General features: G+C 40.1%; 1 long non-coding RNA gene across 1 annotated transcript; it reads left to right on the top strand.

The window, feature by feature from the left end:
* Positions 1-234: 234 nt before the first annotated feature.
* LOC116561009 lies at positions 235-24,930 on the top strand. Its single transcript, XR_004273254.1, has 3 exons — positions 235-515; positions 2,813-2,948; positions 22,928-24,930. It is a non-coding gene; the product is annotated as an uncharacterized LOC116561009 (long non-coding RNA).
* Positions 24,931-25,194: the final 264 nt, after the last annotated feature.

Genomic DNA, 25,194 nt, shown 5'->3' with positions numbered 1-25,194 from the left:
AAAATATTTAAACAATCTGTGGGCAAATAAAACATGTCTGGAGGCTGAATCAGGTCCCTGGGCAACTTAAGAAATTCTGTTCTAGTTAATGAAGTATAAACAAAGGCTAGTCAGGTGTGGGTGGGAGTCTGGGGACAGGTTAGGGACGCAGATAGAAAGGCAACTTATATATAGCAAGAAACAAGCCATAACAGTGAACAATTGTAAACACTCATTTAGATGAGGAAAAAAGAATTACTGAAGTACTGAAATAATTACCATTTTAATTCAGTGCCTGGAGTATAGTAAACGTTCAATAAATGTTTGCTGAATAAATACCTGGCTTTTTAATATTGTTTTGCCATTTATAATTTCTCTGGTTCCTTAGGACAATCCTGAGAGGTAAGAATATTATTCTTCCCATTTTCATTTCCTGCAGAGGTCATGCCCCTAGGAGCAGCAGAATTGGAGCTTCGGTTCACACGCTTGATTCACTATTTCTCCCTCTTGGATCTTGTCTTCCCAAAACCTTGCAGGTGGGTATCAGTGGGCACCTGGGTATGTAATGTGATCTGAGAGTCCACCCTCCCCTCTTTCCTACAAAGAACCACTTCTCACACATGGTTAAAAAACAAAAACAAAACTGAAAGCAAAGGAAGGGATAATGAAAATTAGGAATTCCCCCTCCACTCTCATCCAGCCACCCAGCTCTACAGGAACTCTCTAAAGACAACCCCCTTTTACCTTTCTTTGTTATTATTTTTTGTACAGACAGCGTCTTGCTCTGTTGCCGAGGCTAGAGTGCAGTAGCACGATCATAGCTCATTGTAACCTCAAACTCAGGGACTCAAGGATCTTCCCACCTCAGCCTGCCAAGTAGCTGGGACTACAGGTGCTCACCACCACACCCATCTAATTTTTAAAATTTCTTTGTAGAGATGAGATCTCAGTATGTTGCCCAGGCTGGTCTCAAACTGTTGGGCTAAAGTGATCCCCACAACCTTGACCTCCTGAAAGTTCTGGGATTATAGGCATGAGCCACCACATCAGTGGAGGCAACTCTTATAATCAGCCTATGTAAATGCGCAGATATTTTATGGGGTGTATGTGTTTGTGTGTGTGTGTTAGTACATAAATGGTAAAATTTTATAATTTCTTTTATTTTTGCTTCTTTTTTTTCCCCCAAGACGGAGTTTTGCTCTTATCACCGAGGCTGGAGTGCAATGGTGCAATCTTGGCTCACTGCAGCCTCCACCTCCCAGGTTCAAGCAATTCTGCTGCCTCAGCCTCCTAAGTAGCTGGGATTACAGGTGCCCACCAGCAGGCCTGGCTAATTTTTGTATTTTAATAGAGACAGGGTTTCTCCATGTTGGCCAGGCTGGTCTCAAACTCCTCACCTCACGTGATCTGCAGGCATTGGCCTCTCAAAGCGCTGGGATTACAGGCGTGAGCCACCGCACCCAGCCTGTGCTTTTTTTTTTAAGACTGTAATTGGAGTAACTTTCCACATCAATGAATACAGAACTGCCTTCTTTTTAACCAAATCCTAGATGGATTTAGGTTTCTAGTCTTTTATTAATAATGCTTGAGTGAATAACTCTCACTATGCATCATTTCACACATGTGGAAGTAAATCTATGGAATACAGTTAAAATTGCTAATTCAAGGATGTGCATGTTTTAGTTTTTAAAGATGCCAAATTGCCCTTCATAATGCCCACATTATGCCCTCACAATCAATGTATAGACTGCTATCATCCTATTTTGTAAAAAATTTACTTTTCAGTTTATTCATCCACCTCCACGTGGGCTCACACTCTCTATAGCCCCAAACGGTTCCACTTCTGAAATGCAAAATTCAAACGTGCACCTCTGTCCATTAACTTTCATCCAATTACTCCCATTACACCCCTACGTCTTCTCCTAACAGCGGTGCATTCCCTTCCTCTTCCCATCACATGTAGCTGTGTGATCTGTCACTTCATCCTGGATCAGGCCAACCATTGCCACCTCCAAGCCAACACCTTAGCTACCACGTGCTCCTAGAGAGAAATCACTCCACCCGGGCTGCTCCAAATTCAAATGCCCCAACCCCACCTGGGCCCTCCGCGCTATCAATGCTCCCTTCCCCGGAAGAGTTTTCAAAGCTTTCTATTCTCCTGGGAATTCCCTCCCCACCAACGGATGGCCACCCTTCCACCTTCCTCAGGGAAAGATAATCCTGTTTTTCTTCCCTCTCCTCCACAATTCCTCTCTGCCTTCTCCTTTCCCTTGGCATTGAGGCCTCTTCTAGCCTCTCGCATCAAAACGCCTCTCCCTTGACTCTGCTCTGCCTCGTCCTGTCACCCCCTGCTCATGGCCTCACTTCCTGTGAGAGAATCTGCGCCCTGATTATTCCACCCCCATCTCACATTTAGTCTCCAAACCTCTGAAATCTGACTTCAACCATCACAACTAAAATTGCCCTCTCGTGCACCCAGTAAGCTGACAATAATTACGATCAGCCTCCTGCCACTTGACCTCGTTGCAGCATTGGACACTTTTCCGTCCTCCTTCATGAAACGGCCTTTTGTTCCTTCAGCTTCTGGCGCCTCATCTCCTGCCACTCACCACGTCCTGCCTGTGCTGCAGCCGTACTCAGCTCTTGGCACTTCCTCAGACGGTGAATGGATTGCTGACTCCTCAACTCTCCAAACGATTAGTCCAAACCAAACATGGTGATCTCACTCCCCTAGCCAGCAATGTGACCCAAGCCTGGCCAATAAGACATGGAGAGAAGTTGTCTGCTTCGGGTCAAAGAGTTTTGCTTTTTTTTTTTTTTTTCACTTCTTAAGGGTCATGTGGGAAAGACAATACATCTTCTTATGCCGAGGATGGAGCAGAAGGCTGGGAGGAGGGAAGAGCCAGGAGAACACAAAGCAGAGATGAGCCAGGTGGACTCTGCCTGAGGCCACGCTGCAGAGACCTCTTGTTATGTAAGATCCTAAATTGGCTCCTGGCTTAGCCAGCTTGAGTGGGGTTTTATGTGCTTGAAGGCATTTGAACCCATACACCATGTTTACTTCTCCATTCGTATGTGTTGTTTCTTCTGCCTGGAACCTTTTTACCATGGTTTATCCCCTCTCTCCTACTCATCCATGAAGCCCCAACTCAGGCATACTTCTACCAGGGGGCCTTCTATGGTCCTTCAAGAGAAGGCATCTTTCCTTTGTGCTCCTATAGTACTGTGTGAGAATAGAAGTATAATTTAGTTGGGACAGTGTGGTGACTCCTGTGGGTAATCCCAGCACTTTGAGAGGCCAAGGCGGAGAACCACTTGAGACCAGGAGTTCAAGACCAGCCTGGGCTACAAAGCAAGATTCCCCCTAACCCTGCCCATCTCTGTACAAAGTGAAAAGAAAAAATATTAGCCTAGCACAATGGTGTGCACCTATAGTCCCAGTTACTTGGGAGTCTGAGGTAGGGAGCATTCCTTGAGCCTACAAGTTGGAAGCTGCAGTGAGCTGTGATTGTGCCACTGCACTCCAGCCTGGGTGACAGAGCAAGATCCTGTCTCAAGAAAAAAAAATTGCTTGAATATAACTGCCACTAGACTGTAATTCTTTGGGGAGAGAGATAATTTTTGGCACCCAACACAGTGCCTGGCACACAGCAATTGCTCAGTAAATATCTGTTAAAAGAACAAATATTACTTTCATTGATCTAACCATCACTTTTTATGATAATAGCAATATTGGCAAAGACTCATGGAAATGAGCACTTCCCACATGAATAGCTGATGGTAGAGTTTTTCTGAATTGCAACTTGACAATATGTTTTAGAGTACAAAAAACAAGTATGCCAGAATGCCACTTCTAAAAATCTATCATTACAAAAGAATCAAGATTTATTTTTATATATGTGCAGGGCTGTGTTGTTCTTAATAGTGAAGCATCAAAAACAAGCTACAACAGTAGAATAGACTGGTTAAACGAATTCTAGTATACCTATATAATGCAATACTGCACAACCAACATTTGTGTTTTTGAAAAATATTTAATCATTTGGAAAAATATTTACATTATATCATTAAGTTAAGAAGCATGTAACAAAAGCTATATCTAAATGTGATTCCTAATTTTAAAATGTATGTGAACAAAGAAGACTAGAGTAAGGAACAGTGGCTGACACCTGTAATCACAGTGTTTTGGGAGGCTGAGGTGGGATAATTGCTTGAATCTAGGAGTTCAAGACCAGACTTGGCAACATAGCAAGACCCTATCTCAACAACAACATGAACAACAGCAAAATCAGCCATGCATTGTAGTGCATGTCTGTAGTCCCACCTACTAGGGAGCCTGAGGTGGGAGGATCACTTGACCCTGGGAGGTCAAGGCTTCAGTGAGCCATGATCATGTCACTGCACTCCAGTCTGGGTGACAGAGCAAGACCCTATCTCTAAAAAAGAAAGAAACAAACAAAGAAAAAGACTAGAAACTGTGCACTAATATTTTAATAGTGGTTATCTGAGTGGTAGAATTGTGATTTTAATTTCTTCTTCATGCTTTTCTAAATTCTCAACAATAAATATATTTTTAAAGCTCGTAAAATTAATATTAAGAAAAGAGAGGAAAGGAGGGAAGAAGGAAGAAAGAATAGAGAGAGGTGAAAAGAGAGGAGAGAAAGAATAAGAAGACGGGGCTCTGACTCAGGATAGTTGAAGTTTAATACTAGTTTTACCATTAAGAGGCCATCGAGTTCAAGCTGTCATTCAGTCTTTGTCTCTCAATATCTCACTCAGCAAGTGGGAATAATATTTACCCTGCCTTATGGATTTTTTTTTCTAAATACAAAAAAGTATATGAAGGGGCTTTGATAAAATGTATGTATTTTGTAATATCAGATGACATTTTTATTCACACAGATATTGTTTAATCATAGCTACCATTTCTATAATTTGAGCCCTCGAACACATTTTTTATCTAAATGATGAAATCTGATTCATGTGGCTTTCCAGGCATTTGAGAGACACCAAGAGTTTCATTCAGTCAATAAAAGTGTCTGTTTTACTGAAACAAAAAATAAAAATTTCTTCCACTTACCAAAATGTCTGAAATCCCTAACTTCCTCATTCCTTTAAGTTGAAGTGCTGAAAGTTGCATGCCAAAATAAAAAAATTATGTAAAAAATTGAGCATTTCTTTCATGCTTTACATTCTGTAATATAAAACATGTGACCAGTGGTTTGTAAAAGAGAACAGAGAAGATGCCTTGAAGAGCTAAGTCATGGATCACTACTTTGGGGAAAGGTATTTTTCATTTCAATGAGAGAATCTGAGTAGCCAGAGGTTACCTTACAACCTCAGGTGCTCAGAATTACACAACTTAATAGCATTTAATATTCTCTGTGGGTTAGCCTCAAACTGCCATTATAAGATTATTATATAAAGCACATACTACCCTTCAGCCAAACTGGAATACATTAGACTCTTATTGCTTGAAAATACATTTCTTTTGTATTTTTGCCAATCAAATAGGCCTAAAATGGTATATTACAGCATTCTTGATTGATATTTCTTTCACCGTTAATGATACTGAACATTTCTTTATATGTTTATTGGTTGTATATGTTTCCTTTTCTGAGAAATGTCTTTTATTATACTTTCTTTTTCTTATGTTGTGTATTTTTTCTTGTCGATTGGTAGAATCTATATATTCTTGATACTAATAATGTGTGTATTGCAATTGTCTTTTCTCAATTTGACATTTTTCTTTCCATTTTCTTAAGATATCTTTTGATAAACAAAATATATTTTTAATATAATTGATCAATATTTGTACCAGACACTTTTGAAAAATCTTGCATTTCTTTCCCTAGACTAAGGGCTAAATTGTATTTACTTATATTTTCTAATATGGATTTTAAGGTTTTATTTTTCATATTTAAGTCCTTAATCCATCTTGAGTTGATTTTTGTATGTGGTAAAAGTAGGAATCTAATATCACTTATTTGGTTATTTTTCTTTTCTACTGACCTGACATACTACTTCCATCATCATCAAATTTTGATTCATGTGGAGGGACATTTCTAGGCTCTTTATTCCATTGATTAACTTTTGGTTTCCTTCAAAAATACAAACTTACCTTAATAACTGTAGCTTATAGGAAGCAGGTCCAATATGGCCAAATAGGAACAGCTCTGGAGCACAGTTGCCAGCAAGAACAATCAGAGAGTGAGTGATCACCACATTTCCAAATGGGTTATTACTGCCCACAGACCAGGAGATTCCTGGACTGAAAAGCACCACAAGTCTCGATCTCCAGCGTGGCTGTTTCAGCTGGTGCAGCAGGTCTCCACACAAAAACTCACACAAATCTGGGCGGCCATTTTAACTGGTGCCTGGAACACCTGGGAGACAGAGCTGCCCATTCAATTGAAAAAAAAGGGGCTGAAACAGGGAACCAGGTGATCTGGCTCAGCGGGTCCCACCCCCATTAAGACCAGCAATCTGAAACGCACTGAACTAAGAGTTTCATAGCAAGCACAGCTAGACCTGGGATGGTCCAGCTCTGTGGAGAGAAGGACATCTGCCATTACCAAGGCAGCTTGCCATTACTGAGGCAGACCACCATTACTGAGGCAGTTCTAACTATACATTTATAAACAAAACTGCAAGGAAGTTCACACAGCAGCTGGGCAGAGCCTACAGCAGCTCAGCAATGCCTCTGCTGGTGGACTGTGACTACGCTACCTCCTAGCCGGGCAGGGTATCTCTGAAAAAAGGCAGCAGCACATCAGGAACTTATAAATAAAGGCCCACCTTTCCAGGACAGAGCACATGGGAAAAAAGGTGGTTATGAGATCCGCTGCAGTGAACTTAAATGTACTTGCCAAGCAGCTCCGAACAAAACAACAGAGCCCATAGCCCAGCACTTGAGCTCCTATAAGGGTCAGATTGTCTCCTCAAGAAGCTCCCTGACCACCATATATCCAAAGAGACACCTCATAAAGGAGAGCTCAGGCTGACATCTGGCAGGTATCCTTCTGGGACAAAGATAATAGAAGAAGAAACTGGCAGCAATGCTTACTGTTCTGCAGCTGCCACAGGTGATCCCCAGGCAAGCAGGGTCTGGAGTGGACCTCAGCAGTCCTACAGCAGAGAAGCCTGACTGTTAGAAGGAAACCCAAAAAGCAGAAAGAAATAACTTCATCATCAACAAAAAGGACGTCCACTCAGAGACCCCATCTGAAAATCACCAATGACAAAGACCACAGGTTGACAAATCCACAAAGATGGGAAGAAGCCAGTGCAAAAAGGATGAAAACACCAAAAATCAGACTGCTTTTCCTTCTCCAAGGGATCACAACTGCTCACCAGCAAGGGAACAAAGCTGGATCGAGAATGAGTCTGATGAATTGACAGAAACAGGCTTCAGAAGGTGGGTAATAACAAACTTCTTTGAGCTAAAAGAACATATTCTAAACCCATACAAAGAAACTAATAATCTTGAAAAAAGGTTTGATGAAATACTAATGAGAATAAACAGATTAGAGAAGAATGTAAATGACCTGATGGAGCTGAAAAACAAAACGAGAACTTTGTGAAGCATACACAAGTTTCAACAGCTGAATCAATCAAGCAGAAGAAAGGATATCAGAGATTGAAGATCAACTCAATGAAATAAAATGAGAAGGCAAGATTAGAGAAAAAAGAATGAAAAGAAATGAACAAAACCTCCAAGAAATGGGATTATGTGAAAAGACCTAATATACATTTGATAGGTATACCTGAATGTGACAGAAAGAATGAATCCAAGCTGGAAAACACTCTTCAGAATATTATCCAGGAGAACTTCCCCAACCTAGCAAGGCAGGCCAACATTCAAGTCCAGGAAATACAGAGAACATCACAAAGATATTCCTCAAGAAGAGCAACCCCAAGGCACATAATCATCAGATTCATCAGGGTTGAAATAAAGGAAGAAATGCTAAGGGCAGCCAGAGAGAAAGGTTGGGTTACCCACAAGGGGAAGCCCATCAGATTCACAGAAGATCTCTTGGAAGAAACCCTACAAGCCAGAAGAGAGAGGGGGCCAATATTCAACATCCTTAAAGGAAAGAACTTTCAACCTAGAATTTCATATCCAGCCAAACTAAGCTTCATAAGCGAAGGAGAAATAAAATCCTTTGGAACAAGCAATTGCTGAGAGATTTTGTCACCACCAGCCCTGCCTTACAAGAGCTCCTGAAAGAAGCACTAAACATAGAAAGGAACAACCAGTACCAGCCACTCCAAAAATATACCAAATGGTAAAGAGCATTGACACAATGAAGAAACTGTGTCAGCTAATGTGCAAAACAACCAGCTAGCATCAAAATGACTGGATCAAATTCACACATAACAATATTAACCTTAAATGTAAATGGGCTAAATGCCCCAATCAGAAGACACAGACTGGCAAATTGGATAAAAAGTCAAAACCCATCAATGTGCTATATCCAGGAAACCCATCTCACATGCAACGACACACATAGGCTCAAAATAAACGGATGGAGGAAGATTTATCAAGCAAAATGGAGAGCCACAAAAAGAAGGAGTTGCAATCCTAGTCTCTGATAAAATGGACTTTAAACCAGCAAAAATCAAAAGAGACAAAGAAGGGCATTGCATAATGGTAAAAGGATCAATGCAACAAGAAGAGCTAATGATCCTAAATATATACGTGCCCAATACAGGAAAACCCAGATACATAAAGCAAGTTCTTAATTAAAACCTACAAAGAGACTTAGACTCCCACACAAAAATAATGGGAGACTTTAACACTCCACTGTCAATATTAGACAGATGAACAAGACAGAAAATTAACAAGGATATCCAGGACTTGAACTCAGCTCAGGACCAAGCAAACCTAATAGACATCTACAGAACTCTCCACCCTAAATCCACAGAATCAACATTCTTCTCAGCATCATATCACACATTCTCTAAAATTGGCCACACAATTGGAAGTAAATCACTCCACAGCAAATGCGGAAGAACGGAAATCATAACAGTCTCTCAGACCACAGTGCAATCAAATTAGAACTCAGGATTAAGAAACTAACTCAGAACTGCACAACTTCATGGAACTGAACAACTGGCTCTTGAATGTTGATTGGATAAATGAATCAACATTCATTGAAATGAAATCAACATTCATTCAATGAAATGAAGGCAGAAATAAAGATGTTCTTCGAAACCAACGAGAACAAAGACACAACATACCAGAATCTCTGGGACACATTTAAAGCAGTGTCAAAAGGAAAATTTATAGCAATAAATGCCCACATGAGAAGCAAGGAAAGATCTAAAATTGACACCCTATCATCAAAATTGAAAGAGCTAGAGGAGCAAAATCAAAAAAACTCAAAAGCTAGCAGAAAACAAGAAATAACTAAGATCAGAGCTGACCTGAAGGAGATAGAGATACAAAAAAACCTTTCAAAAAATCAATAAATCCAGGTGCTGGTTTTTTGAAAAGATCAACAAAATAGACAGACCACTAGCCAGATTAATAAAAAAGAAAAGAGAGAATAATCAAATAGATGCAATAAAAAATTATAAAGGGGATATCACCACTGATTCCACAGAAATACAAACTACCATCAGAAATTACTACAAACAACTCTATGCACATAAACCAGTAAACCTGGAAGAAATGGATAAATTCCTGGACATTTGCACCCTCCCAAGCCTAAACAAGGAAGAAGTCAAAACCCTGAATAGACCAATAACAAGGGCTGAAGTTGAGGCAGCAATTAATAGCCTACCAACCCAAAAAAGCCCAGGCCCAGATGGGTTCACAGCTAAATTCTACCAGACATGCAAAGAAGAGCTGGTACCACTCCTTCTGAAACTATTCCAAACAATCCAAAAAGAGGGAATCCTTCCCAAATCACTTTATGAGACCAACATCATCCTGATTCCAAAACCTGGCAGAGACTCAACAAGAAAAGAAAACTTCAGGCCAATATCCATGATGAACATAGATGCAAAAATCTTCAATAAAATACTGACGAACCGATTGCAACAGCACATCAAAAAACTTGTCCATCACGATCAAGTAGGCTTCATCCCAGGGATGCAAGGCTGGCTCAACATGTGCAAGTCTATAAATGTAATCTACCACATAAACAGAACCAAAGACAAAAATCATATGATTATCTCAATAGATGCAGAGAAGGCCTTTGACAAAATTCAGCAGCCTTTTATGCTAAAAACTCTTAATAAACTAGGTATCGATGGAATGTATCTCAAAATAATGAAATTCTTTATGACAAACCCACAGCCAATATCATACTGAATGGGCAAAAGCAGCAGCATCCCCTTTGAAATCTGGCACTAGACAAGGATGCCCTCTCTCACCACTCCTATTCAATATAGTATTGGAAGTTCTAGCCAGAACAATCAGACAAGAAAAAGAAATAAAAGGTATTCAATTAGAAAAGGAGGAAGGTAAATTGTCTCTATTTGCAGATGACATGATCGTATGCTTAGAAGACCCCATCACCTCAGCCCCAAATCTCCTGAAACTGATAAGCAACTTCAGAAAAGTCTCAGGATGCAAAATCAATGTGCAGAAATCACAAGTATTCCTATACACCAGTAACAGACATAAAGAGAGCCAAATGAAGAACGAACTGCGATTCACAATTGCTACAAAAAGAATAAAATATCTAGGAATACAACAAAGGATGTAAAGGACCTCTTCAAGGAGAACTACAAACCACTGCTCAAGGAAATTAGAGAGGACACGAACAGGTGGAGAGAAACATTCCATTCTCATGGTTATGAAGAATCGATATTGTGAAAATGGCCATACTGCCCAAAGTAATTTATAGATTCAGTGCTATCCCCATCAAGCTACCAATGACCTTCATCACAGAGCTGGAAAAAACCACCTTAAACTTCATATGGAACCAAGAGAGAGCCCACATAGCCAAGTCAATTCTAAGCAAAAAGAGCAAAGCTGGAGGCATCACACTGCCTGACTTCAAATTATACTACAAGGTCACAGTAATCAAACAGCATGGGACTGGTACCAAAACAGAGATGTAGACCAATGGAACAGAACAGAGGCCTTGGAGGCAACACCACACATCTACAACCATCTGATCTTTGACAAACCTCACAAAAACAAGCAATGGAGAAATGATTCCCTGTTTAATAAATGGTGTTGGGAAAACTAGCTAGCCATGTGCAGAAAGCAGAAACTGGACCCCTTCCTGACACCTTACACTAAAATTAACTCCAGATGGATTAATGATTTAAACTTAAGACCTAACACCATAAAAACCCTAGAAGAAAACCTAGGCAAAACCATTCAGGACATAGGCATAGGTAAGAACTTCATGACTAAAACACCAAAAGCATTGGCAACAAAAGCCAAAATAGACAAATGGGATCTAATTAAACTCCAGAGCTTCTGTACAGCAAAAGAAACAATCATTATAGTGAACCAGCAACCAACAGAATGGAAAATAATTTTTGCAATCTACCCATCTGACAAAGGGCTAATATCAAGAATCTACAAAGAACTAAAACAGATTTACAAGAAATAAACAAACAAAGCCATTCAAAAGTGGGCAAAGGATATGAACAGACACTTTTCAAAAGAAGACATTTATGAGGCCAAGAAGCATATGATAAAATGCTCATCATCACTGGTCATTAGAGAAATGCAAATCAAAACCACATTGAGACACCATCTCACACCAGTTAGAATGGCCATCATTAAAAAATCTGGAGACAACAGATGTTGGAGAGGATGTGGAGAAATAGGATCACTTTTACATTGTTGGTGGGAGTGTAAATTAGTTCAACCATTGTGGAAGACAGTGTGGCGATTCCTCAAGGATCTAGAAATAAATATTCCATTTGACCCAGCAATCCCGTTACTGAGTATATACCCAAAGGAGTATAAATCATTCTATTATAAAGACACATGCACACTATGTTCATCGCAGCACTGTTTTCAATAGCAAAGACCTGGATCCAACCCAAATACCCATTAATGATAGACTGGACAAAGAAAATGTGGTGCATATATGCCATGGAATACTATGCAGCCATAAAAAACAATGAGTTTGTGTCCTTTGTAGGGACATGGATGAATCTGGAAACCACCATTCTCAGCAAACTGACACAAGAACAGAAAATCAAACACTGCATGTTCTCACTCATAGGTGAGTGTTGAACAATGAGAACACTTGGACACAAAGAGGGAAGCATCACACACTAGGGTCCATTGGGGCGGGCTACCAGAGGGATAGAAGGAGGGAGGGTGGAAGAGGGATAACGTGGGGAGAAATGTCAGGTACCACTTTGCCATGAATGTACCTATGCAGCAATCTTGCATGATCTGCACAGGTACCCCAGAATCTAATGTACAATTTAAAAAAAAAATCTGGAGACAACAGATGCTGGAGAGAATTTGGAGAAATAGGAACACTTTTACACTGTTGGTGGGAGTGTAAATTAGTTCAACCATTGTGGAAGACAGTGTGGTGATTCCTCAAGGATCTAGAAATAGAATTCCATTTGACCCAGCAATCCCATTACTGGGATTGCTAAAGGATTATAAATTTATATAGGCAAACAAACACTTTCATATTTCTGCTAAAAGAAACATTATAAAGGGCAGTTTTTAAAGGAGCTCTTACTAAATAAAATATATTACTTTAAAAAAATAGTTTCTTGATTTCAGCAATTCTGCCTTTGAAATAGACCATATTCATTCTTCACTTTCCCTACTTAATCGCTCTCCTCGTATGTATTTGGTATAAAAGATTACAAATTGTTCTTTTATAAAGACACATGCACGCGTATGTTCATTGTGGCACTGTTTGCAATAGCAAAGACCTGGAACTAACCCAAATGCTCAACAATAATAGACTGGACAAGGGAAATATGGCACATATACACCATGGAATACTATGCAGCCATAAAAAACGATGAGTTCGTGTCCTTTGTAGGGACATGGATGAATCTGGAAACCATCATTCTCAGCAAACTGACACAAGAACAGAAAACCAAACACCGAATGTTCTCACTCATGGGCAGGTGTTGAACAATGAGACCACATGGACACAGGGAGGGGTGCATCACACACTGGGGTCTGTTGTGGGGGACTAGGGGAGGGACAGCAGGGAGTAGGGAGCTGTGGAGGGTAACATGGGAAGAAATGCCAGATATAGGTGACAATGATGGAGGCAGGAAACCACATTGTCATGTATGTATCTATGCAACAATCCTGCATGTTTTGCACATGTACCCCAGAACCTAAAGTGCAATAAAATATATTTACAATAAAATAGTGCTCAGTAAGTTATTATTAAATAAATGATAGAGTAAAATAAAAGGGCCTACAAGACAATCTTCCCTTAATCCACAGCTTTTTTCTAAACCATTGAGTCTGGTAATGCAGGCTTCACTGTTCTCTGAACGTGCACTTCAAAGTGCAATGCTCCTGATGTGGCTGAAGCTCATGCCAACTTCTCTTACTCTGCTTTGCTGTGGAGAGTGAATGTTCACTGCACTGGTGTTAGGGCTTCATATTTTTTTTCTCCCTTTCTTCTGTTATATTTCTCTGCTAGTCCCCTACCCCATTCCCAGTATCCTTCAATCACTAAGGCTCTGAAAGTTTCTATCAGCTAAGGTTTAGCTTATAGACAGGTATGAATGACAGGTTCCAGTAGTTTCTGTATGCATACCTACCCATGGAGAGTAGGAGTGTGTGTATTTCAATGATATTTTCTCAGTCCCTCTTTGGTACAGCTTCTAGCATTGAGCATGCTGGGCTCAGTGGCTTTTTGTTTTTTTAATATTTCTTCCCTTTAACGTGCTTGTTTACATGTCTTTGACCATGCTCTGATTGCAGAATTAGTCTTCAAATTATTATATTCATTGGAAGGCTAAGCGAGCTAAGGATCACAGTGCAACTCAAGCAGAGGAAGACTTATTAATGCATTTTAGACTATTAATTGAAATCAGTTCCTCAGCTGTTTATGGAGTAACGCCTTCCCAATACCATGTACTGTCCTAAGTACTGGACATGCCAAATTGAGTAAGCATTGGTCTTAAGAAATTTATTGTTTAGATGGAGAGACTGATAAGCAAACAGAAAATGAGCAAACAGTGCCAGAGTACAACACCAAGGATGGGTAACAAAGAGGATGCTCTGGAAATGTAAAGCAGGAATAACTCTGCCTGAGGGAAGTCACTATGGCTTGTCAATATCTTGGAGAAGGTTACGTCTAAGCTGGGTCTTCTAGTATGAGTAGGAATCCATTAAACAGAAGGATAGATGGTTCAGTTATAAGACATAGAACGTGCAAAGGCACAGAGGCATGAAACATTATGATTTGTTGTTATGTTTGGGAGGGTGGTAGTGAGAGGAAATTTTTGGGAAAGTGAACCAGACTTCGCAGTTTTTAGGGTCTGCTAAGAAGTACACATTTATTCCCATAAGCCAGTGGTTCCTAATTTTTGGTCACATACTTTCCACTTTCACATATCTGTATAATATCTGTACCAATGTTTACTTAATACTTTAAAAAATCAATTTTAACTCACTTCACTTAAAATAGTTTATTGTGCAATATTGGATTATTTTTAAAAGGATGGATAGGCCGGGCGCGGTGGTTCACGCCTGTAATCCCAGCACTTTGGGAGGCCGAGGCAGGTGGATTACGAAGTCAAGAGATCGAGACCATCCTGGTCAACATGGTGAAACCCCGTCTCTACTAAAACTACAAAAAATTAGCTGGGCATGGTGGCGCGTGCCTGGAATCCCAGCTACTCAGGAGGCTGAGGCAGGAGAATTGCCTGAACCCAGGAGGCGGAGGTTGCGGTGAGCCGAGATCCCGCCATTGCACTCCAGCCTGGGTAACAAGAGCGAAACTCTGTCTCAAAAAAAAAAAAAAAAAAAAAAAAAAAAAAAAAAAAAAAAAGGATGGATATCATGTATGTAAATTACAAATCAGAATAGTAGAACGAATACTTGCAAACTCATTATTCAGTATAAGTAGAACGTTATTATCCAACTTAAGAATGAAAACATTTCCAATGCCATTGCTTTATTTGTATGATTCTTCCCTGTGTCATCTCCTTGTCTCCCCTAAAAGGTTAGTCCAATGCTATGTTTTGTATTCATTGTTCCCTCGCTTTTTGAAGAATTGTCTATTTCATATGTATATATCCATTAACAGCATATTGTTAGCTTAGTTTGGTTTTGAATTTTAGACTTTGATTTGTGACAGCCTTGTAGAAAAAAGATGGATGCAGAGCCATCCTGGAGGAAGGGACACCATGTAGATGATTGTCAGAATCAGAATCTAGAAAAGACCATGTTATAAAGAACCCGGATTCAGGCAGGGAGAGCAATTAAGTAGGGAAAGTGAAGAATGAATTTGATCTATTTAAAAGACAGAATTGCTGAAATCAAGAAATGATTTTCAAGTAATATATTTTATTTAGTAAGAGCTTCTTTAAAAACTGCCCTTTATAATGTTTCTTTTAGCAGAAATATGAAAGTGTTTGTTTAGTTTATTGACATAAATAGTTTGTATTTTGACCTTTGTTGTGCTGGTGGTTCCCTGTGGTTTCCAGGGAACAGAGACAAGCAAGATCTTAGGCCTTTTTCCTAGAAAGTCTTCACGGTGACTTTTAGAGATAAGTAAATAAAAGTCATCTTGGGTACTTTTGAAGAGTATTCAAGGTGTGGTACTTTATGATCTGACTAGACAGCTGAACCAATATACAGATCTTGGTTTTTTAACTATAAAACAAGTCTTTCTCCCTAGGCCATGTCTTGAATTTGTTTTTTAAGTTCACCACACCCAGTCTTTCCCCATATTTATTTTTAAACAAAAATCTCATCGTATTTCTGTAATTAATCTGTACAATATTGCTATTGTTTTCAGAGTAACTTTGGAAAGCCCCAACACTTTGGACAACATTTGCAAAATGCAGTTAATTTAATGCTGTCTACACGAAGGGAGGTTTTAAACTTTAAAAGAAGAGATTGAATTAGCCAGTTTTATTGAGACTAGAGCAATTAACTTGTAATTTATGGTTGGCTCAAAAAGGTCACTCACTGAAAGTGGGTGTCTGGGTACTCCCCAAGTCCTCAAAATGACCTGGATTGGTCAATTTGAGCAAAGCAGAATGTCTTAGGAGAAGCATTCTCCAGCAAGGAGGCCATTCATGCTATGCCAATTAGACTTGGAAACTGATGCAACTTGCTGGGTCAAAAAACAGCTAGAGGGCAGGAGTTAAAAAAAAAAATGATCACTTGTGAAAATTCAGGTGGACGCATGTTCTCACTCATAAATGGGTGTTGAACAATGAGAACACATGGACACAGGGAGGGGAACATCACATCCCAGGGCCTGTCAGGGTTGGGGGCTAGGGGAGGGATAGCAGGGGGTGGGGGACTAGGGGAGGGATAGCATAGGAGAAATTCCTAATGTAGACGACAGTATGATGGATGCAGAAAACCACCATGGCATGTGTACACCTATGTGACAAACCCTCACGTTATATACATGTGCCCCAGAACTTAAAGTATAAATAAATAAATAAGAAAAGAAAATGCAGGTGGAATACAATAAATGTCAGGTTCATTTAAGCCATCCTCAGAGAGTCAATACTTTTCTCACTTTCTAAAATCATCATTTAATTGAGCAATTTCTTGAGTTCAAACCAGACTGGTTGTTGAACAAACTGTCTCACAGACTAGGAAACCCAGTCACTAGGAAATAAAATGTCTAGGATAATTTAGCATCATTCAGCAGCAGTGGAATTCAAACAGGCCCCCACCGGTTCTGCATGCCACCATTTAGCTGTGGGCCTCTTAGACTACTCAATTCCATTAAACTAACATTTATTTAGTGCCTACTATGTAAAAGTTCTGCTCTTGGCAACCTGATAATGCCATAATGCTTTCCTAAGGGACTGGGCAACTTGGGAAGATGTCAAACAGTTTATGAGAGGGCCCTCTCTCTATTTGTCTCCCCCAAAGCTGGGCTGTTTGGAATAAGGACAGAGGGTGTGGGTCACCATGATCGGAGAACTTGATGGTTGTGACTCTTTTGTCCCATTCTCCCCAGTGGAAATTTGGAAAAACTTGGGGCAGGGAGCCTAGTGAAAAAAGATATTTGGTGGTTTGAAGAATTTTAAAAAGTAAGGTCTTAGCATCTCTTATTTGATATTAGATCTATGACCTAATCCTAACAAGACATAATGCATTTGGGATTTAGTGGCCACTTTGATGGGTTGGCACACAATTCTTCCGCATTCCTATTCACCCAGTCGTTAATTTTATTTTAATATATTCTTGTACTCTGGCATTTTCTCCTCTGAATATTTTATTTGCATTTTAAAATTTTTTAACCTCCTGATGATTGATGAGGAGGAGGGGAAGGACAAGACAGGAAGCTGACAAAAATGACAAAAAGGCTATTTGAATGTTTAAATCAGAACAGAAAGTTGTTTATGAGTTGCAATCTATTGTCTGGTACTAAGAGTAACAGAGGTGTAATTAAAGTCTTTCAACCCGATGCTTTATCCAGAGAGATCTTTTCAGAAATTTGGGCAGTATTTATCTCATAAAAGCAAACTTGGTTTTTATTTTCATGGAGCTCATTTATATGACTGCTATGATTTATATGACTGCTCATTTATATGATTGTTTAACTTAGTTTTGTTTTGAATTTTACTAAAACCATGATGTCTGGGCCTAAGGTGCCAGAAACCAGGTCCCAAATTGAACCCCTCAATATCCATGTCATTGCAAGCATGAGTATGCATACAGTGGGGAAAATAATATCATGTATTTGCATAGTGTTTTATTTCCTTTTTAAAGCTCTTTCACATCTACCAGTACATGAAATTGTGTCACTTACTAAAATTTATTGTTAATTTCATTTTTCTAATGATCATTTGGCCACCATTCTGTAGACCAGGTTATAGATGCTCCACCTATTACTTGAGAATTTTGTTTGTGTATTTGTTTAACTAACTTTTTAACTAAAAAATGTTAAGGTCAAAAAGGACATTCGGTGGTCTTTTGGTTGGGAGCCCAGACTGTGAGAAAATCTTAAGTCCTCTCTTAAAATCCAGATACTCCTTTGAAGGATAATTTAACTAAGTAGTAGCATAAAAGGTAATAGTTAATAGGTAATCCATGCCAACATTTTGGCATGGATTCGTTGGCAGTTGTTGAAAAGGAGAGGAATTTTAAGGTGGTAAAGGAAGTTACCTGGAAAAGGAGGATCCTGTGGAGGAGGGGGAGCATTGACCAGGGCTACTAGGAACAAACTCCACCTTCCCAATTACAACTGTGACCTCATCTCTCACTAACCTTCCCCATAAAACTGCTTAGGCACCTCTGGTGGCAAATAAAGGCTGTCTCAAGACTCTAAGTTATTTGGGGGAAGGAACCCTTGTCCCTCGCCAGTGCTTTCCAGACTCTCTTAGCATACAGTAGAGAATCAGGAAATATATATAGAATAAATGAAAACTTTAATCCATAATTTGATGCCTAGTTGTAATATTTAAGCTTCTGTCTTGTGCTGTCTTTGTTTTCAAAAGGAATGATGTTGAAGCATCCATGTTTATCTTTGACTTAACCTCTGGAAAGGAATCCAATTTTTCTGTGGGATAATGTAAGTAATAGACAACACTTACTGAATGCTTATTTCGTGCTGGGCACTGTCCCATCACTTTATACAGATTATTTAATTCTCACTACCAGTCCATTTACAAATAAAGAAAACAAGGCAGAGAACTTAAGTCTGCCTAATTATAAATTTCCTCTCTTACTATTAAAAAAGACAAAGGTGCTGAATGGCAATGACAAAAAAAAAGTTCCTTCTATTCATTTTTAATTAAACTTCATTGTAGATGCAACAAAAATTAAATGCAAACAGAAGGCGAAAAAAGGAGGAATTCATCCCTCAGACGCCCTTCACAGTGCCTAAGTTTACCAGTGAATAACAGTCTGTTTAATTTGTTCCTATGTGGATGTGGAGCTACATTCACGGTTAAATACGTATATTGGAGACTTAAGACAGCCCAAAGCTATGTCCACCAGGTGGCACTCAACCCTCTAGATGAGGGACATAGATTGAGGGGGGAAACACTTCCAATTGTGTCCTCAGCACCCTTGGCAAAAAGATTCAAGTACTTTTAGTTTCCTGGACCTACAGCTTCTTATCCAGGGTGAGTTGAGCTGTCAGACACCTACAAGTGCACCACTCTGCCTATTTTGCTATAAAGGACAGGAAGCTCTCAGCTGCATAGCAGTATGGTGTAGTTGATGGATATAGCATTCTGTTTCAAATCCAAATTCAAATGCAGATTTCCTCAAATCCTAGCCCTACCAGTCACTAGTTGTATGACTTAGGCAAGTTACTTAACCTTTCTATGCTCTGAGATCCTCATGTGTGAAATTATTATACCAACCTCATTTTCAATCACCTGTTATAACAAACAGTCCTCTGCTCACAGGGGGCCCAGATAAACATTCTAGCAAATTGAATTAATTATGTGACCCTTTAATAGCTGGCATTAAAATGCAATTAAAATTTTACTTGCAAGTTCATCAAAGAGATGAACTTGAGTTTCAGGCTCTTTTTGTTGTTACTGTTTGTTTGTTTATTTTCTAGAGATAGGGTCTGACTGTTACCTGGGCTAGAGCGCAGTGGCACAATCATGGCTCACTGAAGCCTTGAACTCCTGGGCTCAAGTGATCCTCCTGCCTTGACCTCCCAAGTAGCTGGAACTATAAGCATGCACCGCCACACCTGGCTACGTTTTATTTTGTTTTTTGTAGAGATGGAGTCTTGCTGTGTTGCCCAGGCTGGTTTTGAACTCCTGGCCTCAAGTGGCTTTTCCCACCTCAGCCTCCCAAATTGCCGGGATTATAAGCATGAGCCACTGCACCCTACCAAGTTTCCGTGTTAAATGGTAAAGTAAAGTTATGACTATTTACTAGATTGAAACTAATCATAAGAGCAATAAATATTGATTTAGCATCTCTAGTTAGCTAGTTATTTCTCTAGGTGCTATTGCTGCAAAGATGCAAAGATGAGCAAGGTCCTAACCCCATTCCCATGAAGCTTATAATCTAGCAGGGAAGATAAACAAATAAAGACATAAAAGTAAACAGGCCAGCTGCCATGGCTCATGCCTGTAATTCCAGCACTTTGAGAGGCCAAGGCGGGCAGATCACCTGAGGTCCGAAGTTCAAGACCAGGTTGACCAACATGGAGAAAACTCATCTCTATTAAAAATACAAAATTAGCCAGCTATAGCAGCGCCTGCCTGTAATCCCAGCTACTCAGGAGGCTGAGACAGGACAATAGCTTGAACCTAAGAGGCGGAGGTTGCAGCGAGCCAAGATCGCACCATTGCACTCCAGCCTGGTCAAGAAGAGCGAAACTCCATCTCAAAAAAAAAGTAAACAATTATAAATGTACAAAGAAATGTAAAACAGACAGACCTAAACTGTGGAGGCCAGGGAAGGCTTCCAAGAGGAAGCGGTGGTAGAGAATCAGGTAATGAAGCAAAAAGAAAGTGGGTAGGCATTCCAGGCAAATGAATTGGCATTTGCACAGATCTTAAAGTGGAAAAAAGCCTGCTAAACTCAAACACCTAAGAAAAGTCCAGTGTAGCTGAAGGAGAGAAAAAGTGGGACAGAGAGGCTGGCAGATGGAGAGGTTACTTACTGGGCAGGAAGAAGTATTAAAGGGTTTTAAACGAGGAAGTGACATCAGATACTGTTACTCTAAGAACTGCATTTTTTAAAAGGTCATTATGCAGCTTGGGAGGCCAGGTGGGAGGATGGCTTGAGGCCAGCAGTTCAAGACCAGCCTGGGCAACATGGTAAAAACCTCTCTCCACAATTTATTTTAATTAGCTGGGTGTGGTGCCACATGCCTGCAGTCTCAACTACTTGCGGGGGGAGGGCGAGGGCTGAAGTGAGAGGATTGCTTGAGCCCAGAAGGTTGAGCCTGCAACAAGCTGTCATCCTGCCACTGTATTTCAGCCTGAGTGAGAGTGAAACCCTGTCTCTAAAAAATTAAATTAAAAGAAAAGGTCATTACGACTGAAATGAAGAGATAAAGAGGCTAGTTTGATGCGGTAAGACTGAATTGGGAGCATCCAAGGCAAAGCCTTTTGTATTATTTCAGCCTGATTATGATGGTGGCTTGAACCAGTGTGGCAGGGAGTAAATGGCTTTGAGAGACACTTAAGGCATGTGCACTTGACAAGATCTGTTGACTAGATGTGTGGAAGGGAGGAGTCTAGGTGTCTGACTTAAACAAGAGTGTTGATGGTATCACCATTTTGCAAGACCCAGAGAACACTGGAGAAGTAGCAGTTTTGGAAGTTTAAGTTAATGTGTTTATTTCAGGATAGGATGAGTTTGAAGCCAAAGGTATATTCAAGAGAGACTGTTGAGAAAGTACTTCTATGTATGGAGCTCAAAAGGAGACTGGGGTTGTTTAAGCAGGTTTAAGAGTTGTCAGCATAGCTATAAATTGAAGCATGATGAGACCTTCTAGGGAGAAAGACAAGAGTGAGAAGAGAAGATGTCCTGGGTTGCAATTCTAGGGAACCCCAGCCTTTTCTACATTAATAGAGATGAGGGATCAATATTCAGTAATGAAAACAGAAAGAATAGTCAGAGGTATAAGAGTAAAATCAGAAGGCACAAGTGCCCTCCCCCAAAAATAATCAAGAAAGAGGAAGTGGTCAATGGTATTGAAAGCTCCTGAAAAGTCAAAGATGATGAGAACTAAAACATGTTTTTGGATTTGGGGACAAAGAGGCCATTGGTGACCTTAACAAGACCAGTTTATGTGGAACACTAAAGGCAGAAGCCAGATTGCAATGAGTTGAAAAGCTAAATGTAATGTGAGAAAATGATGATGTTACATTCTGAATATAGCTGGATTCACTTGCTTACATTTTTATTGTGTGTCTGCTCTATGCCAGATGCTCTGCTACACACTGGGTTTGATTTGGTTAGGCTTTGTGTCCCTACCCAAATCTCATTTTAAATTATAATCCCCAGGTGTTGAGGGAGAGACCTGGAAGGAGGTGATTGCATCATGGGGGTGGATTCCGCCATGAGACCTGGTGGTTTTATAAATGGCAATTTCCCCTGGGCTTTTCGGATATTAATGAGAGTGGTTTAAGTGTCGGCCATGGGATCTTAGCTAGATAGAGAGAAAAGTGAAGGGATCAGGGACTGATGAATATTAGACAATAGAGTGAGGAAGCTACCTTTTAAAATGCAAATTTGCATGTGTCATGCTTGCATATAAAGCTTTCCAGTTGCTCTGAGTAAAAATATTTTTCAAATCCTTAACATGGTCTATAAGGCCTGCTCATTCCTTCTGGCTTCACCTCATGACGCTTCTTCCCAGACACTCTGGTCTTTTCAAGTGCTGTTTTCTGGGCCTGAAATGCTGATGCCCTCACCTAGCACAAAAGCTTTATCAAGTTAACTCAATTTTCAGCATTTAGGTATCAGGTTAATGTCACCGCCTCAAAAAGAGCCTCCTTTGTCCTCAGAGTGGCTCCATAAACTTTTCCTTCATAGCAATCATTACAAGTTATTTGTATTTGTGTGATTTTAAAAAAATTATTTTTGTATTTCTCCCACAAATGTATAAGCCCCAGAAGCGTAGCAACGATGTAGGTTTTGCTACTTATTATATTCCCACAACCAGCACTGTGCCTAGCACATAGTAAGTGCTTAATAAATGTTTGTTAGATGAGTGGACAAATAAAGGAGTTAAGCAACTTGACCGAAGTCCTTAATTGAACCTACTAAAAATAACAACATTGATATTAATATTTATAAAATGTATTCATTAAACTTTATGCCTCTGTGACATTTTCATGTATGTCATAGTGGGTGAAGGACACCAACAGATACAACAGGTGGTGAAGAAGACAAAAATTTAAAGAGATGATGATAGAAAACAGGAAGAAACACGGCATGGAGGTCTGGAGGTTTGGTACGCCCTGAAGTCTCCCCTGAGGTTTCTCCCACGGAATGAGGGTTGTGCCAGAGCCAGATGGTCTCCTCCACAATTACAAGAGCCTTATTCTATTCCAGTCTCTCCTCCTGCCTGGCCATTGTGGAAATTCTAACTACACGTAAGGCTGTTCACAAGCAGTGGTTCCAGAACAGACCCTGCACTTTCTGAGTATTGACTGCCAGACTAAGTGAAGAGAAGGTCAGTTTCTCAGCAGGCCCGAGCCTGTCTCAAGTCTAGGCCTGCCCATCTCTTCTGTGAGTATCTTGAGTATTCATTGGTATCACGATGCCTTAACCTATTACCTGAGGATTTTGTGTGTGTGTATTTTCTTGTAACCCTATGGCCCTTCTTCCATTTTGCTGCTAGACAATGGGCCATCTACTGGCTCAGAGGAAAAAAAAAAAAAAAGAAGTGTTTCTCTGACTTAAGTTCAAATATATAAAGCCTACAGGGAACAAGGCATTCTCAGGAGAAGTTAATAGATTTGAGAGGATACGCAATGACGCAGGAACAACATTTCCCACTGCAAAGGATCATTTGACGGGTCAAGAGCAGTAAGCATCCCTGACTATCAGAGGGGATATAAAAAACATGAGCTGCTGGTTTGTTTTGGATGGGAGACAACAGCAATCTCAGGGAAGTAGAGATTGCTGCCCTTAGTTGCACAGAGAGCTTGAAGAAGCTTCAAGATGTCAGAATAGAAATGGCTATGGGGTGTGGCTACAGAGTTTGTCTAGATGCATGGGCCTGAGGCTGCCTCCAGAGCGTCCCCAGCCCAACTTGATGTGCACCTAGGGAATGATTCCAGTATGCTCATGAAGAACACAGAATTGCTGAAGGCCCTTGGATAGCCCCTCAAACCCCACCCCAGGACCAGTGACATGCAAGGGCCTTAGGAAGAACTTTGTCAGCAAGGATAGTCACTGGACCAGAAGGAGCCCTTTGGATCGTTGCAAGATCCATCCAAGCAGCAATCTGAGTAGTTCAATCTCTGCAGGCCAATGGGACAACAGATCTCAGTAGATGACAACTTGGATACCTGTCTACTTTTCCTAGCACCTTGGCCCCTTCAAACTTAGGCCAGACGCTATGGAAGAGGAGAGGGGGAGGTCTTTCAAATGCCTAGTATTATATTTCTGCCACTCGGATGAATCTAAACCTGATATTATTTGTAGACATTCACTATTTTCTATGTTAAAAAAAATACACCTTTATAAAATTAGAAATGGACTTATATTTCTTGCCCACTTGAGTTTGTGGACAGAGAGTCACATTCCACACCATATTGCTATTTTTTCCTGCCTTCACGTCTGGTCTCCACAGCTAGGCTGTAAGATATTCAAGGCTCCACAGTAACCGTCTTTTTTTTCTACCAAGCACTTTGTATATAACAAGACATATTTTGAGAGAGACCCTATGGAATAGGATGTGAATAGTTGTTTACACATTATCAGCTGGAGTATCAGTTCAAGGGTTTCTCAGCTCTGATTTCATTTATAAGGTGTATAGTTTTCCCCCAAGTATTCATTCTTCACATCAAGAGATAAATATTTGTCAAGCACCACCATGGACAAGGCCTTGCTTCTACCTCTTCCTGGGGATGGAGTCCTTGTCCTCAAGGAACTTGTTACTGGAGATGAGGACAAGTTGTAGCTGATTGCACTGAACATGCATTGAGTTTAGGACAACACGTAGGAGGTTAGTTGTCTGTTTTTAAATACACGGATAATCTGATTGCAAAAGTGATAAATGTTTAATTGGGAACACTTGCAAAATATAGCAGTAAACAAATTGTACCCATAAACTCAGAACTTGTAAAAGTAATCAGTGTTAACAATTTGGTGTGTATCATTACATATGCTCTGTAAAAGTGCATCATGATCTATTGGAATTTGTTATTTAAAGAAACCCCTGATATACTGCAGTGAATGAGTGTGTGTGTGTGTGTGTGTGTGTGTGTGTGTGTGTGTGTGTGTGTGTGTTTGCGAGAGAGAGAGAGAGAGAGAGAGAAAGAAAGAGAGAGAGAGAGAGAGATTTGCTTTCTCTTGAAAATGGGAAGGTGTTATTATTAGAGCTTCAGTGACTAAATGTATTCCACGACCAAATGAAATAAACTTGAAAATGTATTGCAATTAGA

This window comes from Sapajus apella, unplaced genomic scaffold (assembly GCF_009761245.1).
Source record: "Sapajus apella isolate SASKATOON/1434 unplaced genomic scaffold, GSC_monkey_1.0 scaffold28, whole genome shotgun sequence".
NCBI lineage: Eukaryota > Metazoa > Chordata > Mammalia > Primates > Cebidae > Sapajus > Sapajus apella.
The sequence above is the reverse complement of the archived record's forward strand: the minus strand, read 5'-3'. Positions and strand labels throughout refer to the sequence as shown.